Consider the following 19,108-nt stretch of genomic DNA (forward strand, 5'->3'; position numbering starts at 1 on the left):
AATGTAATCTTTAGAAACATACTGGATAATGACAGTTTGTATATAATATACCAAACCTGCCAAGCGCCAAACTTCACTCAACCATTCGACCAAATTGAAATGCAAAGTGAAATTTTGATAAATAAAGTTTTCTGAATTGATTAAATTGAAAAGATTCATTAAATAGATTCAAGAGAAAAAGGTATTCGAAATTTCTTAATTTCTTTTTCCCGGGTTGAGGGGTCAGCAACTGAATTCTCTGAAATAAAATATTTCAGCACATTTCCGCACAGTTCTTACCTAAAATCAGCATTTGATTCAGCACCTTCCTTACATATTCTAAGCACTTGTGAATATTTCAAATTCAACGTCTTCGGCGCCTTTCTTATCAAATTTCAACACTTCTCTTGCAAATTTTCAGCAGCCTCTCTTATACTCATTTATTTTCTTACACATTTTCAGGACTTGTAAAAACTTAAATTCAGCGGATTCAGCGCCTTTCTTACACAATTTTAGGTGCAATTTTAATGCTCACAGATGCTTATAACGTACTCAACATGTACGTTCATTCATCTTTTCCATTTTTGCAGAGCCATTAATGAATCAAAAATATGTGTTGTTTTTTATTGATAATTCATGTTTTTGAAAAACAGAATAACTGTAAAACGTCACACTTTCATTTTATCTAACGGAGGCAAAAGACAACTATAATTAAGCTACCAGGTTTCATTCAATCAAATGTTTTGGCTATATACTCCAGCTGCGATAATTGCTCTATTTTAAGATTTGACAAAATTCCTAAGTCTTTTGGCAAATTTCCAAATGTTTTTAAGTTGGAGTGCTTAAGTGCAATGCGGTTTAGTCTTGCTGCGGTGCTGCTTCTGTATTTACAGAGGATAAAAAAAGCAATTCAAACTGTTCAAGGAAAGCGTTGAAAACGCGTAAGGTTAATGCTGAAATTGCGTAAGATAAGCGCTGAAATTATTGCAAACTATGTAAGAAATGCGCTGAAAGCCGCTGAAACGAAATGTTTTTAGCGGATAAATGCTACGTTATTATCCGCTTATTATGCTGAAAAGTGGTCAAATCATGTAAGAAAGATGCTGAAAATTCGGACGATTAAGCGGATTTTTGTTTAAGGTTAATCTACGGTTGTCAACGCATTTCTGACAGAAACTTTGACAAAATCCTCGAACCGGGGTTAAATGATCAAAGTATATATGAGGTAAAATAAAAAAAATGGTGAATGGAAAGCTTTATACAAAAACCTAAATTTTATGTTATGGGAAACATTATTTTTCAACTTTCAATTCAAAATTTGTCCAATTCTATTTCTAAAGTTCACGAACCATTTTATGAAATGAAGCTTTTTTCATATTAGTTTTTGAAACCTATTTTTTTGAAACCATAGAAATGCTTTCTATTTTTGAGAAGATGCGCCACCCAAGAATATGTCTCTCGTGGTTTGAGTTTACTTCTCAAAAAGTTGGTGACAAATTTAAATTTCAAAGTTAAAAAACCTAAAAAAATTTACATGACGATATTGATGAATTCAGTCCTCATTTGCCATTAGTTTTACTTTTTAATATATTTTGGAACCTACTAGTAGTCAATTATAAAAAATGACATGAAAATTAATCAATGCTGACGAAATAACAGTAAACAATAAACAGTAAAAATATAAGCAAAAATTTTTAAAAAAAAACATTATTTCTATGTTTTCGATATTTGTCCGATGCACTTGTGGGAGAGGTAGTATATACCCAAATCCGTTTTTTGTCAGTCAATTTCGACCGGCTGTTATATTATTCGTAGAGAGTTGAGACTAGCATCATTGTTGAGGCTGCTCAAGAATCTCAGCGGAACCGATATATCAAAGAGTGGTTCTCAAGTTTTATGCCGGCCTGGTTCTTCACTGGGTTCGACTGAATAACGATTTCGTCGAAATAATTAGTCGCTCAGACGTATTAAAGGACTGTAACTTTAATTTCGTTGATTGAAATTAAGAAAATCATCAGTGATAATCCATGTTCAGTCTAGTGCTGAAGTTTGTAAGGCTTCAACCAGTAGCTAGTATTTTATTTGCTAACTTATCGTCACGTAAACTCAACTAACTTAAAATTCGCAAGATCTTTAGATCTATCAAAACTTAGCAAAAAGACTAAAGTTGTTAAAGAATCAAATTTAAGTCAATCTGAGAGCCAACTGCTATGTATAACAGTTTCTAATGGTTCTAAATACAATTCGTTTTCACTATTCAAAAAATTAGGTTAAAGTAAATAATCAAATACTTATCATCTATAACATCATCGCTACTTGTTTCTGATAGGTTAATCAACAAAATGGTTTATGTCATTCTTTACATAGTAAATGTCAAATTACTGCAATATTTACTTTTGTTGACATGAGCACGAATGTTCATTACGTGGCTCTAAGTGCTTCGAATGTACGTTATTTGAGGTTTAATGATCATCTACAGTATCATAAAATAAACAACTTAAGATATTTAACAATAAATAACAATACATCGCAAAATGCCAATTTGGCACCATATAGGTGCTAATAGCCACACTTGTGGGTCTGATGCAATAACGTTCGTTGGGTTCATGAGTAGCTTAGAGGTAACCCTAACCGTCTGCCATAACTTTGGGTTAATCGGAATTTGCCTTCCAAAAATCGGGGGGGGGGATGTACAGATTTTCGGTCCTAACTTGTAAAAAATTTTAGTTTTGACCATTTTTGAGTTTTGACAAATTTAAAGTTTTTTTAGTTTCAACCATTATTTCTTGCTGTCTGATGGCTTTTCTGGCTGATTTGAAGTGTCACCAACATCGCCGTTCCTGTTTTTGATCACGGAAACACCATCTGAGAATACTGGCGCTAACTTTACGACTGGCCGGTTTAGCTCTCCATGTGCCATTTTGACTCTTGCTGATCTCACAACTCCGTCGTTGCCAGTGACGATCTCAATGATTCGTACCAATTTGTATTCACAGCGTTTCACAGAGTCATCTACTAGCCATATTAACTCGCCTTCTTTCAGGTTTTGCACATGTTCTTTTTGACCACTTCGATCTCTGGTTCCATTGTTGAAGATATTCACGAGTCCATCTTTTCCAGATCATGTCGGCATATGCTTGAGCCATTTTGAATGATTTTCTCAGCTTATGTTTGCTTTCACTGGATGGCATGAATGGTGCACTTGCGTTATCTCGTCCTAGCAAGAAATGATTAGTTGTGAGTGCTGTCAAATCTTCAGGGTTGTCACTTACTGCTGTCAGGGGTCTTGCGTTGAGTGTTTGTTCCACAAGACAAATTGTTGTGCTGAGCACACCGTCGGTGAAGCTTCTTTTGTCCAAGATTGCAATCATGACTTTCTTGTAACTTTGAACCAGTCTTTCCCAGATTCCACCAAAGTGAGGAGCTCCGGGAGGATTGAATTTCCAAACAAAATTTTTCTCTGCTAAGTCACTCTCAATCTTAGTTTTGTCCCACTAATTCATGAATGCTTTCAGCTCATTGGCTGCTCCAACGAAATTTGTTCCGTTGTCGCTGATGATGGTACTTGTGCAGCCACGTCTTGCAACGAATCTTGTCACTGCAGCTATATATGACTCGGTGTCCAATGACTGTGTGACTTCGATGTGTACCGCTCTCGTTGTCAGGCAAGTGAAGAGGCAGCACCATCAATTCAATGTCTGTCGTAGGAACTTCACTTCAAAGGGTCCGAAGTAGTCAACTCCGGTATGAGTGAATGGGAACACATGTTCATCAAATCGTTCTCGGGGTAGATCTGCCATCGGTGGGTGAATTGGATTGGCGTTCCTCTGTCTGCATTTGATACATCTCGACTTGATTTCGCTTAATGCGTTTCTCAATCCGATGATCCATATCTCTTGTTGAAGCATGATTCTCACGTATTCAGTGCCCTCATGTAGGTTGTTTCGATGTGCTTTCTCCAACAGAAGTTGTATAACTGGATGTTTCGAGGTTAATAATATTGGGTGTTTTGCACTATAATCAAGGTTTGAAAGCTTCAGTCGGCCCTCCATTCTAATTGTTCAATCTTTTTTTATGAAAAGTGACAATTCGGCAATGTTTAATGTTTTGGAGACTTCTTTGCTGTTTGCTTTCGACTTCGAAACTTTCGGGAAGTTTTCGTTTTGAACAAATCGAAAAAGTATTTGTTCTGCTTGATGAATTTCGTCTGCTTTGAGGTTACCCCTCTGCTTTGTTTTGAACCTCATGCAGTAGGCAATAAAGTTTCTGATTCGGTTAAATGTACTGTATCGTCTCCAGTCAAATAGTTGGTCTAGTTTTGTTTCTGTTGCTACAGTACTCGTAACTTGCCCGGGTTCGAGTTCGTTCTATTGGCACCACGGCTTTGGCCACTTTTCTTCATCTGCCTGGAGCCATGCCAACCCTTTTAGCCATACGGACTCCTTGAGGCTCTCGATGGACATTCCTCGGGTTCCGATGTCGGCAGGGTTTTCGACACCTTTAACGTGTCTCCATTGACCCATCGATGAGTTTTCCAGTATTTCCGCTGCTCTGTTCGCAACGAACACTTTTTGTTTCTTGTGCACTGCTTGTAGCCACTGTAGCACTGTTGATGAGTTGGTCCAATGATAGATTTTGTTAATTCTGACATCATTTTCATTGAGTATCTGCTGTCTGAGACGAACTCCGTAGACTGCGGCTTGAAGTTCTATGTTCATTATCGTCTTATGTCTGATGGCTGCCACACGGCATTTCCCTATCACATAGGTGAGTCTTAACGTCGCCTCGTCTTTCAGATATGCCAGCATACACATTGCTTCATCTGACGCGTCTATGAAAATGTGAAGTCTCAGGTTTGAACATCAATCTTTCGGAATGAAGTCGATTTATTGACATTGTCCTTATTTCTCTCAATTCAGAGCACCAACCACTGAACAGTTTTGAATATTCTGCTGACAACTCCTTGTCCCATGCTTGTCCCATCGCTGCCCAGATGTTTTTGAGTAGAAACTGTATTCGTATGGTGAAGGTTGAACATATCCCAAAAAGGGTAGAACACTGCTGAGACAAGGGATAGGACAATTCTCTGAGTTATTTTTGCTGGAATTTCATGCTCACTTCCACGACAGACAACGAGACTGTCTGTGTCCACATTCCAGCTGAGTCCTAGAATTGAAGACGATTGTAGTTCTGCTTCGAAAGTTTTAACAACTTTCATTGGCCTGTCTGTCTCTGGGATCTGTGACTTGACTTCATCGTCACTTGTTATCCATTTCATCAAGTTGAATCCACCTTTGATGCGGATGACTGTGACGTTCTGGTAGCTTTCGATTGCTTCTTGATGGGTTTTGACTGACTTTAGGAAGTCGTCCACATAGAACTTTCGCTGAACCGTTCTGACAATACTTTCGTCTATGACTGCATTATCTTTCGCCACTTGGTGCAAAGCGTAATTTGCGCAAGTTGGCAAACTTTTTGCCCCAAAAACCTGGCGTGTATACTCATAGACTTCTATTCGCCGCTCTGGATCTTCTCTTCAGAAAAATCGTAAAGCTGCTGTCATCGTTTGGGACAGCAACTTGAAGAAACATCGCTTCTATTTTGGCTGAAAATGCTATTTGGTGTTCCCGGACGCGAAATATAATTCCGATCAAACACAGCAGCAGGGCTGGCCCAGGTAGACGTTTTTCGTTTAGGGCTACACCTTGATACTTTGCTGCTGCGTTGCACACCCTTGTGACTTTTTCTGGTTTATGCGGGTTTATGACAGGATGATGTGGTAAATACCACTGCAGTTTGTCTTTTGTTTCATTCAGTTCAGCTTGATCAACTTTACGAACGTATCCAGTATTGACATCTGTGTCAATGGTTTCTTAGTATCGCTTTCTTAGCGTTTCTTCCTTCTGCAGGCGTCGTTCTAGAGACTTTAGTTGCCCATTGCAGAGTAGAAATTGTTTGGCAACTTCACTTCGTCCTCTCGCCACAGAAGTCCTACTTCACATCTTTCACCCGTGAATCGAGTTGTTTGCTCCAAAATCTTGATTGCTCGATGTTCTTCTTTGGAATGACCGGTGACCTCGCGGTTTGAAGCGTGTCATCTGCAATTGATGTTGCTGTTGTGGCAAGAGTTGCTGCCTGCTTCGCTGGTAGCGGACCACCTAAGGCCCAGCCAATCTTTGACTTCACTGCCTATGGTGCAGTTTTGAATGCTTCAAAAGGGTGATGAATGTCGTAACAATCTTGTCCAAGAATCACTTGAACATCGTTTAGATTGTAGCTCTGGTTTGGCAAGTTTCTGAGATATGGGTAACGGTCTTTCAATTCAGCAGCTCCACAATCTGGTCACCCAACAGTTTCTCGTGCACTTAGAATTGCACTGTTGTCAACGGTCGAGACTTCTCATTCGCTGAAACAGCTTTCGGCACTATTTCAGTCTTGAGATCTTGTGAGCCATGGATCCCTACTACTGATAAGGACGTTTTTCGGCCTTGAAGTTGAAGTTTGGGCACCACTGACTTGTCTACAAATGAAATCGAGGATCTTGAATCACAATTCGCTAGTACATTTAGGCTTAAGTCTCTGTTTGTCAGCTTGATTCGTACCACTGGGAGTCTTCCTTGGTTGATTTTAGTTGCTACTGCCGTTGTAGCATCTGAGACATTCTTTGTAATATCCTTCTTTGGTAGGTCGCTGTGCAAAAACCTGTTGTGTCGCCTTCCACAGCTGGGTACACTGCATGTCCTGCTTTGGCATTCTTTCGACATGTGACCTGGATTCAAACAATTGAAACACAGTCGGAACTTCTGGACATGCTCTCGTCGTTCATTTACTTTCAGTGATTTGAACTTTCGCACGTCCAAATAGGATGTTGTCCGTCTTCGAAGGGACATTCAAAGTTCTTGAGTTTGCTTGACTCTTCAGCGTTTGAAGCAAAGGTACTCGTCTTCGGCTTATCACGGCTTTGGCATTTATTTCTGTCAGACAGCGAGTTTGTCTCTGCTAACAAGTTCTCATGAATTACTGTCTTGGAGGAAAGCCATTTTTTGAAAACAAACAGGTTGCCTCTCAGTAGTCGACGATCTTGCATATACTGCAACCACTGTTCTCTCAGTTGCGGAGAAAGTTTTCTCGTTGTTGATTTTAGTTGCTACCGCCGTTGTAGCATCTGAGACATTCTTTTTAATATCCTTCTTTGGTAGGTTGCTGTGCAAAAACCTGTTGTGTCGCCTTCCACAGCTGGGTACACTGCATGTCCTGCTTTGGCATTCCTTCGACATGTGACCTGGTTTCAAACAATTGAAACACAGTCGGAACTTCTGGACATGCTCTCGTCGTTCATTTACTTTCAATGATTTGAACTTTCGCACTTCCAAATAGGATGTTGTCCGTCTTTGAAGGGACATTCAAAGTTCTTGAGTTTGCTTGACTCTTCAGCGTTTGAAGCAAAGGTACTCGTCTTCGGCTTGTCACGGCTTTGACATTTATTTCTGTCAAACAGCGAGTTTGTCTCTGCTAACAAGTTCTCATGAATTACTGCCTTGGAGGAAAGCCATTTTTTGAAAATAAACAGGTTGCCTCTCATAAGTCGACGTTCTTGCATATACTGCAACCACTGTTCTCTCAGTTGCGGAGAAAGTTTTCTCGTTGTTGAACTTAGTCCTCCTTGTGATTCTAGGTTGGATGTGTATCCAAGTTGAGTCATTGTGTTTACCACATTTAAAACCACATTTGCAAAATTGACAATGCTCGTAGAATCGTCGTGTCGAATTGGAGGATGAAAAAGTATTTTCTTGAATTGAGCGTTCACTTTGACATCTGATCTGCCATATTTTTTACAGAGTATGTCCCAAGCATGATAGTATGATTGTGAGCTGAATCCCATTCCTGATATTGCTGCTTTTGCTTGACCCATGAGACTTTTCTTCAGGTATTGCATCTTTTCCGTATCACTGATTGGTTTTTGATGAAAAACAACATCAAAAAGACTTGACCACTCTGGCCACTCCAGTGGATCTCCTGAAAACTCTGTCAGTTTTAGCTTTGGCAAGCCACTGGCACCACTGCTTGGTACTGGTTGGTAAATGACTTGGGGGTGATTTGGTTCATTGTGCTCCTGTTTCTGCTCTCAGCAGACCTGTTTCGAGAGTTGTTAATGGGACTCTGACTCCTGTTTCTAACTCATGATATTCCCTGCTGCTGAAACGTCGTCCTTGTCAACGGCGGTGCTGGTGGGTCCGTTACTCTAATTGGTTTACGGATTTCTGGTTTCTTGAGAATTCTCGGTTCTGTCAGTTGCGTTGAGAAAGGTCCTTCAACCGGTTGGAATAGTGGGGTAGTTTTCGGATAGGTGCTGAAACGTTTGTCAATTCTGTCCTGTGTGACATTAGTTGGAGAGTCGATGACAACATTTGGAGATAGTGGCCGTCTATGGACAGACTGTTGAGCCACTGATTCTGCTCACCCTGCTGTTCTTTCTTGATTACATCTTGATCCAACACTTTTTATCTAATCTGCCACTGATCCGGATGCTCTTGAGCTTCCTTTGGCCAGCTCAAGTTTCATACGTCTTTGTTCTTCTTCTTCCTCTGCTTTCTTACTTTCGTTTTCAAGGGCTTGCTGATGCTGTCGAAGACGCATTTCGTCTTCTTTTTGTTGCATCTTTAGACGTAACTCCTGTTCTTGTTGCTGTTGTTGTAACTCTTGTTCTCGTTGTTGTTGTTGTTGTTCTTGTTGCAAATGTAACTCTTCTTGCTGGGGACGAAGTTCTATTTCTTCACGCTCCTCCTCTAACTCCAACTGGCGCTCTCGCAGTCGTTGCTCTGTTTCGTTCTTTGCTTTTAGGTTTTCCAGCTCCATTTCTTCAATATGTCGCCTTCTCGATGGTCGCGAGTTGCGGATAATGGGTTGTTTTCTGTTTCCGTGTGTAGCAGAATGCTTGGAAGAGACCTCGGTGTTCTCCTTAGCGTTTTCTAGTGCTCCATTTCTTGTACCAACTACAGTCTCGTTTGGGTCTTCATCACCAACCGATGTGGATGAAACTAACGATGTTTGATTTCCACTCTCTGCGGTTTGCTGTGATGTTTTTGGTAGGTCTTGAAAACAATATTTACTGTTGTTTAAAGTTGTCAACCAATACTTAGCAAACTTTGACTTTGCTATTTGTATAATTGCTGCGTGACTTGAGTCTAGTTTCGTTACTAGCTGTTCCAGTTTACGGCAGAAAGCTTGCTTGCGGGAGCCGTTTAAAATCTCTGATCCCGACTCCTCTCCCAATATCACTGCTTCTCTGTAAAATGATTCAATTTTTTTAGCATTGTGTAGAGCCGCAAGGTCTTTCCGACAATCAAAGACTTCTGTGCGCAAATTTTCAATGTGTCGGAGAAATCGCAACACTTTACTCTTTTCTTCTAAGATATGCTATTTTCTGTCGAAAATTTTAAATTACTTTGGTTTTAATAGTAACCTCTGCTGGTTTCTGTTATCTTGGAGTTCATCTTAAGCTTCGAAGAAACATTGATAGGCTCTTTCTGCAGATATTGTTTTCTTCTGAGCCAATTGACTTTTAACATCTGCAAAGTGTCCGTCAAATGTTTTGAGCAGTTCAGATTGCTCACTTTCTAGCTTCTTTAGTTGGCCTGACATCTTGTAGTCAGCCGTTTTCCAATGTCTATTGGGGGCTCTTTCCAGTCATAGTAAAGATTTCGTTCCGGTCCACCTAATTGAATCGAAGATTCGTTGCTGTTCGTGTTGTTGGTGTCCGGGTCGGCGGACCAAATGTTGCGGCTGCTGAAGAACTTCAGCAGAACCGATATATCACAGCCTGGTTCTCGAGTTTTACGTCTGCCTGATTCTTCACTGGGTTCGATTGACTAACGATCTCGTCGAAATAATTAGTGGCTCGGACGTATTAAAGGACTGTAACTTTAGTTTCGTTGATTGAAGTTAAGAAAATCCTAAGTGATAATATATGTTCAGTTTCGTGCTGAAAGTTGTAAGGCTTCAACCGGTAGCTAGTATTGTTGCTAATGTCTTGTCAAGTAAGCTCAACTAACTTAAAACCAGCAAGATCTTAAGATCTATCACAACTTAGCAAAAAAACTAAAGTTTTTAAAGAATCAACTTTTAGTCAATCTGAGAGCCAACTCCTCTGTATAAAAGTTTCTAACGGTTCTAAATACAATTCGGTTTTACTATTCAAACAATGGGGCTAAACTAAATAATCAAATATTTATGTTTTTTAACATCATTGCTACTTGTTTCTGATTGGTTAATCAAGAAAATTATTTAGGTCATTGTTTGCATAATAAATGTCAAATTATGCAATAGTTACATTTGTTGACATAAGAACGGGTGGTCATTATGTGGCTCCAAATGCCTCGAATGTACGGTATTTGACCTTAAATGATCATCTACAGTATCATAAATTAAACAACTTAAGAAATTTAACAACAAATAACAAAACATCGAAAAATGCAGATTTTGCACCATATATGTGCTAATAGCCACACTTTTGGGTCTGATGCATTAGTGTTCGTTGGGTCCATGAATAGCTTAGATGTAACCCTAACCGTCTGCCATAACCCTGGATTGCTTGGTTTTTGCCTTCCAAAAGCCGGGGGGTACAGAATTTCGGTCCCAACTTGTAAAAATTTTCACTTTTGACCGGTTTTGATTTTTGACAAATTTAAAGTATTTTCAGTTTCAAACGTTATTTCTTGCTGTCTAATGGCTTTTCTAGCTGATTTGAAGTGGCGCCAAAAATCATTAGAAAGCCCGTCCAAAGTAGAATATGGAAATAAAAAGAACTAACGTATTTTCGTTTTTTACAGGAAGTTATTGAGGGTTGAAATTTTGTGAATGATCGACGGGAATTACGTTGTTCTTACTCTCACAGTTTCCGTATGTTTTGATGAAACTGTTTTCAATTTTGCTAAAATTTTTAAATAAATATATATATATATATATATATATATATATAAAAATGTATTTATATATATATATATATATATATATATATATATATACAGTATTAGTTTTACGTTTAAGGAAAGAGGGGGCTCGTCCTTTGGTCTTATCCGAGTTTTTGATTAATATTATTGCTAATATGGTCTAATTTTTCGACTTTTTAATCAAAAACGGCTCCAAATACGCTTTTTAACCCACTTTGCTTTGTTTGAATATGCCGGAAGTGGAGACCTAACCCACTGTCACAATTTTTGAGAAGTCAAAGAAGATTTGTACTCATCTTGGTTCCTTACAATCATTAATTAACTGGATTATATTGAGTTGCGGTGTTTTTCAAAATATATTTGCAGTTTCGTTATTTTTATATTGGTTACTGACAAAAATGATTTCAAATCAATGTCCAATCAATTACAGGTCCTATTTACAATAAAAAGGAGCCAAACTGAGTTTATATTATGTCTTCAGAGAGAACCTAATAATTGTTATGGCTTTGAAAATGTATTTTCGGAAACTTTACTTGTTTTTCTTTGTTCTGCCTTCATTTTTCGTTCTCTTTGCAGCCCCATAACTAAGTCTAGCTCAAGGAAGATCAAGTTGAAAGCTTTAAGTGAAGTTTTGAAGTTTGTCAATGTTGTATCTCATTTCTGTCCACATGTAGCTTCTAGTCTCAATATAAACAGGGCGAAAATTATTTCAAGTGAAAAAATACTCTTTATATTTGTTTTTCACAACCAATCGTTTCTTGGCTTTCTTTCGAGGAAATTTCATAGAGATTTCTTAATTTTTATATATTTGCCTATATTTGAGGTTTTCATTTGGTCCCGTTTTCAATCTATCTCATTAAATGCGGCTCCCTTTGTCATTGAGAGAATGCGTAAAAATGTTTATACAGATTTCAGTGAATAGCTTATAGTTTTAACGGCTGCGAAATCGTTTTCTCTTAAAATATAGTAAAATTTTTTATCATTGCCTATAATTGTCGTATTTTTTTGTTGTACGGCATAATTTTGACATTCAAAAACTTTATTTGCCTCTATGGATGTTTAACTGTATTTTTTAATGATTTCAGTTGATAACTAACAGTCTGGACGAATTTCATTAAATTATTTTAATAGAAAATTTTTTGATTCTTCTTATTTTTTTCTCATTTTTGTCAACAATTAACTTAGTCTCGTTTTTGTAGTTTTAAATGTGTTTTCATAAAATTTTTGTGAGTTTATGATGTTGGCCAATATTTGTAGTTCCTTTGATGGCGTTTTTATAAAGTCTTTTCAACGAAAACGCATTTAAAATCAAAGGAGACATAAGCAAAAAAATCAAACCTTCTTGTTAATTAAGGTTTTTTTTGGTTTTCAGTGTCTTATGTTTTAAATGGCTTCATCAATGTGGTTTCGACCAATTGCTTCTGAAATTCTTAGACCTGTCCGTATTTCTTGTTTGACTGTCGTCTTAAGGTTCGGTCTTACTAATAGGAAACCTAACTGGCATCCTAAGAAGTCTAAAATAATCCGCATGTGTTTTAACTTGAAAGCTAGAGGTTTGTTTGTACTTTTAAAAATATTTGTTTTAAAAATCTGTGGATTTTTGAGCTTTGTGAATTTTGTATTTCTTCTGTCAATTTTTTTTTTAGTTTAGTCTCCATAGCGAAAGATGGAATCATTTTATAGTGAACCAAAATCAAATCTTTATATTGGTTTAATGTTCAAATTATGTCTTCTTGGTTTTTTCGTAAGAGAAATTTTAATTTTTTCTGCGTACTCCAATAAATGGAAAATCTCATTGGCCCTCTAATGCAGGCTTATTTTTCGCTTAATATTTTGTTGAATGATAGCCGTCTCGATGTTTTTGGGTAAATTTTTGTAGGAAATGATGTGAATGCGGTGAATTTTTGTAAGAAATTCGGTGATTGCGGCGAAAAATAAATATTTCAACGTTTTTAGCCGATTTGCTTGCAAAAATTCTCCGCAAAATTCACCGCATTGCTTACAAAACTTCACTGCATTTGCTTTCCAACGTTTACTCAATCTGATTTAAAGTAACAGGAAATTTTAAAGAAACAAGTGAGAGTTGGCGCAGTGGAATAATCAGAGAAAAGCATGAATTAGTTCAGAGGCTTAAACCCGTGTGGGGGCATTTCACTTTTTTAAGAATACCGAGAACTCGGTGAAATTAAATATTTCACCGCAATTCACTGCATTCATCCGCGCAAAGATGTAAAAAAAACACGCTATGAAAATGTTTTTTTCACCACTGTCGTACGCAATCAATATTGTGTACTTGAACTTGCACTGCAAATCACCATTAGGATTTCTGTTTCGTTTACTTGTGCGGCGAGTGCAATTAACACAGTTTTGTACTTGAATTCGCTTAGCGAATCGCTTGTCTAACACTTGACTAATTTACTCAGTCTACAATTTACTCAGTCGACAATTTACTAGTAAATACGACTGACAGGAAAAAAGTTAAATTGAGCAACTGTACTCGAGGTGCAAAACTAAGAGAATGAAATTTATAATAGATTAGCAACACAGAAGTCATAATGAATGTGAAAAAATAATTCCCAGTATGTGAATTAGGGCAACAGACATAATATGTGAGATAAAAAGCGGTAGACAGTGAACTTAAGATGACTTTATAATACGTCCTTCAAGATTAGGTACAATCGTTAAATAAGTATAATCTTATAACAATTTTACTGCACCAAATAAAATGATTATGTACAACATTTCTCCCTTTTTAGTGAATATTAAAATTGCATTACATAAAAATATTAATAAAAATATTGAAATTGCAATATTTGGTTGTGTCCGGATGTAGATTCAGTTGACCATACGCATACTTAAGATCTATAGTAGAGAAATAATTTTTATCAGCTTGTTCTGTTTTGTAATCTGTTATTATTTGTTATATGGAGTCTATAAGTGTGTCAATATTCAGCATCTATTACTTGTTTTTATGTATGGCTTTTTTGAGGGTTTTAGAGTCTAAAGCTAATTTTATTGTTTGATCTCTTTTAACAGTAATAACTATTGGAGAAATAAAATTTTGGTCGGAGCAATTGTTAAGTTATTCTATGTGTCCTTCCTCGAGAAGTTTTTTAATTTCGCTATTATCTCGGACTTGTAAAATAATGGGTACTCTTCTACCCTTTTGATGTTTAGGCTGAAAAATTTTTTTGAAAATTAGATTTAACAATATGAACTTCAGATCTGCCAATGCGTGAGATAAGTTGGGGAATTGATTTACTATGAGTGTTTTGAATGGGCATTGAGTTGTGATAGTGTTGACCATACTACCTTCATCCGAAAAAAGAGTTTGAGTGATTGAAATTTCAAGCATTTCAAACAAGTCTCTGCCAATCAGTGGTTTCATTCCGTCTCGAAAGACCACAAATTCGGCCTCTTCGATCCGCCAACCAGTACTTTCTATCGGCGCTTGCATCATTCCAATGACGGGTATTGGTTCATTAGAAAAAGCCATGAGTTCCTGTGCAGGTGCTGTTGTCAGCCATTCTGCAAGTGTAGAATTGTTTATTGCCTCAGTAGCAAGGAACTCATTCAAAAAGCTACACACGCTCCCGGAATCAATGAGAAGTCCTACTTTAGTGTTTCCTATCTGTAAGATTGTATTTTTGGGTTCGATTTGAACTGTGTTACTGGCAATGCTAGCTACCATATTATCATCCGAAATGTCGTAGTTGGACTCACATTGAGGGTTATAATTGGCATTTAGGATGGCATTAACAGATTGTTCAGTTGTATTGTCCTCAATTGAGTTAACATTAGGACGAGTTGGTTTAGCAGATGAAGACTTCGGTTTACGAAATACACGTGAAAAGTGATTCTGTAAACCATAATTATTGCACGTCTTGCGCTTTGCCATACATTTTGCTTTGTGATTTGCTGACCAAGTGAAGCACAATTAATTTCGGCGTAGTTGATTCGTCTGTCGGATGAGGGCTGAAGAATTTTGTCGTTGGTTTGATTGCAAAAGAGTCGTCGTGGAGTGATTGTATTCACATGCGATGCGGGTTGTGTTTTAGAAATCTGTAACTGATTCCGTTGTCCGAGTTCAATATTTATGGCCAAGCGTAGGGCTTGTGGTTGTTCGAGAGTTTCTCTAAGTAATTCTTGTTGAATTTCATGATCTTGCATATTGGCAATGAAAAGATGTCTGGTCAGAGTATCTTCCTGATTTCCAAGATCACGATTCTTTGACAATTCCTTCAATTTGCCAAAGAAATGATCAATAGATTTCCCTTTTGACTCTGTGGTCTTAAGGAGGCATGTACCTATCAAAGGTAATTTTTCGTTGACGAATGAACGTGGATTCCATGGTTTGCCGAAGTTCCACCGTTGTCAATATGTGTATCTTGAGATGCGGATTTCTGCTACATATAATGCGTCTCTATTCGGTGCCCAAACTGAGAAATAGCACAGATACTGTCTTGCTGTCCACCTGTGTCCATCTGTTTCTGACATCAATTTTCCCAGTTAATTTTCAATTGCGCATTTCTGGATAACCGTTCACGTTCCCACTGGACTGATTAACCTGTTATTGTACTCTCGTTGATCAGATCTAACGGAAGTTGAACATTCTCGGGCTTTGGTTCGGTCAGAACATCCAATGCAATATTCTCCTTCGCGAGAAGGGCCAGTTTCGCCTGCATCTGCCATCTTTCCCACTTCAGCGGAGGGTCTGCACTAGGTTTTTCCCAGAAGAGTTCGATGCCAAGTGGGGTTTGCTTTTGCGTTGCTGACTGCGCCATGTTGTACACAAGCAATATTGTGTACTTGAACTTGCACTGCAAATCACCATTAGGATTTCTGTTTCGTTTACTTGTGCGGCGAGTGCAATTAACACAGTTTTGTACTTGAATTCGCTTAGCGAATCGCTTGTCTAACACTTGACTAATTTACTCAATCTACAATTTACTCAGTCGACAATTTACTAGTAAATACGACTGACAGGAAAAAAGTTAAATTGAGCAACTGTACTCGAGGTGCAAAACTAAGAGAATGAAATTTATAATAGATTAGCAACACAGAAGTCATAATGAATGTGAAAAAATAATTCCCCGTGCGGGAATTAGGGCAACAGACATACTATGTGAAATAAAAGGCAGTAGACATTGAACTTAAGATGACTTTATAATACGTCCTTCAAGATTAGGTACAATCTTTAAATAAGTACATCGTATGATAGTTTTGCTGCACCAAATAAAATGATTATGTACAACAACCGCCAATGCTCAACTCGGGTATCTGAACTTTTATGAAATTTTCCATGTCTTCATTTGGTATACAATTAAACCAAAAGGTGGTTGAGCGCAGTGTGAACATTATGTGCGGCGCACATTACCCAACCTCTTTGCTAGTATAACACTTTTAATATTCGTTTTCGAGGAAATGCATACATCTTCAAATAGATTTATTGGTCAAACTTTCAGTTATAAACGGATTACAAATTGGAGCTTGTTCAGTTTTTATTCTGGGAAGAAAGCAGATCATTCCAGTAAAAACGCTTCAGTACTTTGGTCATGCATAATATCACATTCAGAGCTAAATTTTCTATAGAAAAATCAGATAAATGAAAAAATTTACTTTAATAACTCGAAAAAACACGGCTGGTTCTTAGCAAAATTTAGCTTTAACTCCTAAGAAATAGTTCATTCCTGCATCTGCATTTGTGCCCATGTTTAGTTGATATTGTACGCCAAAACCTGAATCCAACTATTTAATTTTGAGGCTCTATAAAAAGTTTCTGCTTTATCTGTAGAATACGTACAAATAACAGATTACACTTTCGCTCTTCCATTGTTTTGAGTGAATTTCATTACAATCTTTCAAGTTTTTCCCATTGTATCATTTCTGAACTTTTTTCAAAAACATAAATAAGTGCGTAAAATGGAGATTTTTTTCTAAAAATTTGGTCACAACTACAAAACGTTAACAATAAGCTGTGAGAATTTTTCGCGCAGCTTTTACAAGCTTTTTACAGGCTATTCAAATGATAGCAACAGTAAAATTTGCTGCTTAACTGGATAGAATTAGTTTCATTTAATTAAACGCCTTTTTAATCTGAGTTTTCGGACTCGCAATTGATAAGTTTGACTTTGAACGGTTATTTAAAATATTTGGTTTGCTTTGGAAATGACAACCCCCGTTTTAACAGATTGCTACAGACTCCTGCGCCCACAATCTTCGATAATGAGAAGAAAATATCAAGATTGTTTTTGAAGATTGATTGGCTGACATCAACTTTGAAACAACTCTGAATAAACTTTCCTATTGATATCACGAAATTTTTTCATTGCAATTTTGATACTGAACAAAGAAAATTGGGGTAAAATACGTACTTTAGTAAAGTTTTTAATAAACAATGTTTTCAGTTTTTAAAAAACAAACTGTTGATATCAATTATCTGCTACGATCTTTCTTGCACATTGAAAGAACCATGAAAAATGTTTTTAAAATTATTAGTTAAGTTTTAGTAGTAAGGTGTCTTACTGGGCACTAAACGGGGGGGGGACATTTGGGTGTTACTGTGTTCGCAACGGGGGGGGGGACACGAATTTTTTTTTCAAAAAGTTGATAGTTTTTGGCGTTTTGGCAAGAGCGGTGGAAAAAACCAAAAACTCTCAACTTTACGAAAAATTTTTTTGTGTTCCCCCCCCCCCACGTTGCTTGCGAACACAGTAACACCCAAGTGCCCCCCCCCCCCCCGTTGCGTGCCCATTAAGACACATTTTGGTAAATTTCTGATTTTTTGACGTTTTTGATAGGCATGGTTTATTATAGATGTTAGTCGGGGAGTAGCACTGCTGTTTCAGTGGTTGTCATTTTGTAATCAGCCCAGATGATTCTCATCAGTGGAAAAAAAATTCCAAAAAAAGGAAAAAAAATTGAAAAACTCAGTGTTAAAATTGCGTGAATTGTATTTTGCGCTGTGTTTAAGGTCTCAAAGGCAATTTTTTGTTGACCTCATCTCACCTGGTGGGCCTAATCATCGAAAAAAACTTCGAAAAATTTTGGGAAAATTCAAAAATTTTGAAGTATTAAAATTGTGTGAAATACAGTTTGCGCTGGTTTTCAAGTGTTAAAGCTAATTTTTTGTGGACATCATTTTACCTGGTACTAAGATTATATCAAATGTTTTATAAACAAAAACTGTCATCAATCACGGCTTACCAACTAGTTAAAAAAATTGTTGACTGTTTGTAGTATTCTTTATGTCTGTTTCTATCAGTCAGTCCTCTCAAGAACTCTTTTAACCCCTTATTTGATCATGCATGAGAACAAAATATAGTAATAGGCAAGGAGGTGAGTGTTTGCTGCTGTGCCTGTGCTATTGTTAGAACTCTCTGTGTCACCAATCTATTTTTAGAATAAAATGTATAGTATGAGCAACAACTATAGTCACTGCCGAAGGTCATTTTACACAAGTAGTTGTGGTATTCGATTGTGATTGGGAAACCGATCGATCGAGAGTGTCAATGAATTACTTTTGAATAAGTTTACATATTCAGCTGTCTGCATTGGGTGATTTTGTTATTACAGTTTAATACAGTAATTGTATAGCAATAGAGCGTACTTATAAGAATTTGTTTGAGATTCAGTTCGAGTTTGATTTGTAAACACTATGTCAATGGTTGACGATTGTTTCTTCTTTGTTTTTCTCATGACAGTACCTGTACAGAAAGACGTTTTGTAGTTGACTGTGTAAACACTTATTATACTAAAAAATAGAGACATTAGGGAAGTAAATCATCTGCTTGTGTCTTGCGCTTGAACTAACATATATAATTTACTGGATAAAAATTTCCTAAAACTCCCATAAAAACATATTGTACTACCAAACTTCCAGGAGTCCTGTCCGCAAAACATATTGAGTTTGTCAATACGAAAGTATTTTTTTCTGAGAACAAACTTTTAGCCATCAAATGAGAGAAAACTAGAGAGACGAAAAAACAATTAAAACATCAACAAAACAACAAACAATATTTTATTGTATTATTAGTAGTTTATTGAGGTTGAGCAAATGCAATTCAAAAGATCATAACTTTGAGGTTTTAAGAGACTCGTTTAGATTTCATGTTTTTTCGGAGCAAAAAAAAAAAACTGGCAGGCGGCGTTTCAAGACTGTTGGTTGCCACAAGACTACT

The sequence above is a fragment of the Convolutriloba macropyga genome, chromosome 11, assembly GCF_964194025.1.
Source record: "Convolutriloba macropyga chromosome 11, txConMacr16.3, whole genome shotgun sequence".
NCBI classification, from domain to species: domain Eukaryota; kingdom Metazoa; phylum Xenacoelomorpha; order Acoela; family Convolutidae; genus Convolutriloba; species Convolutriloba macropyga.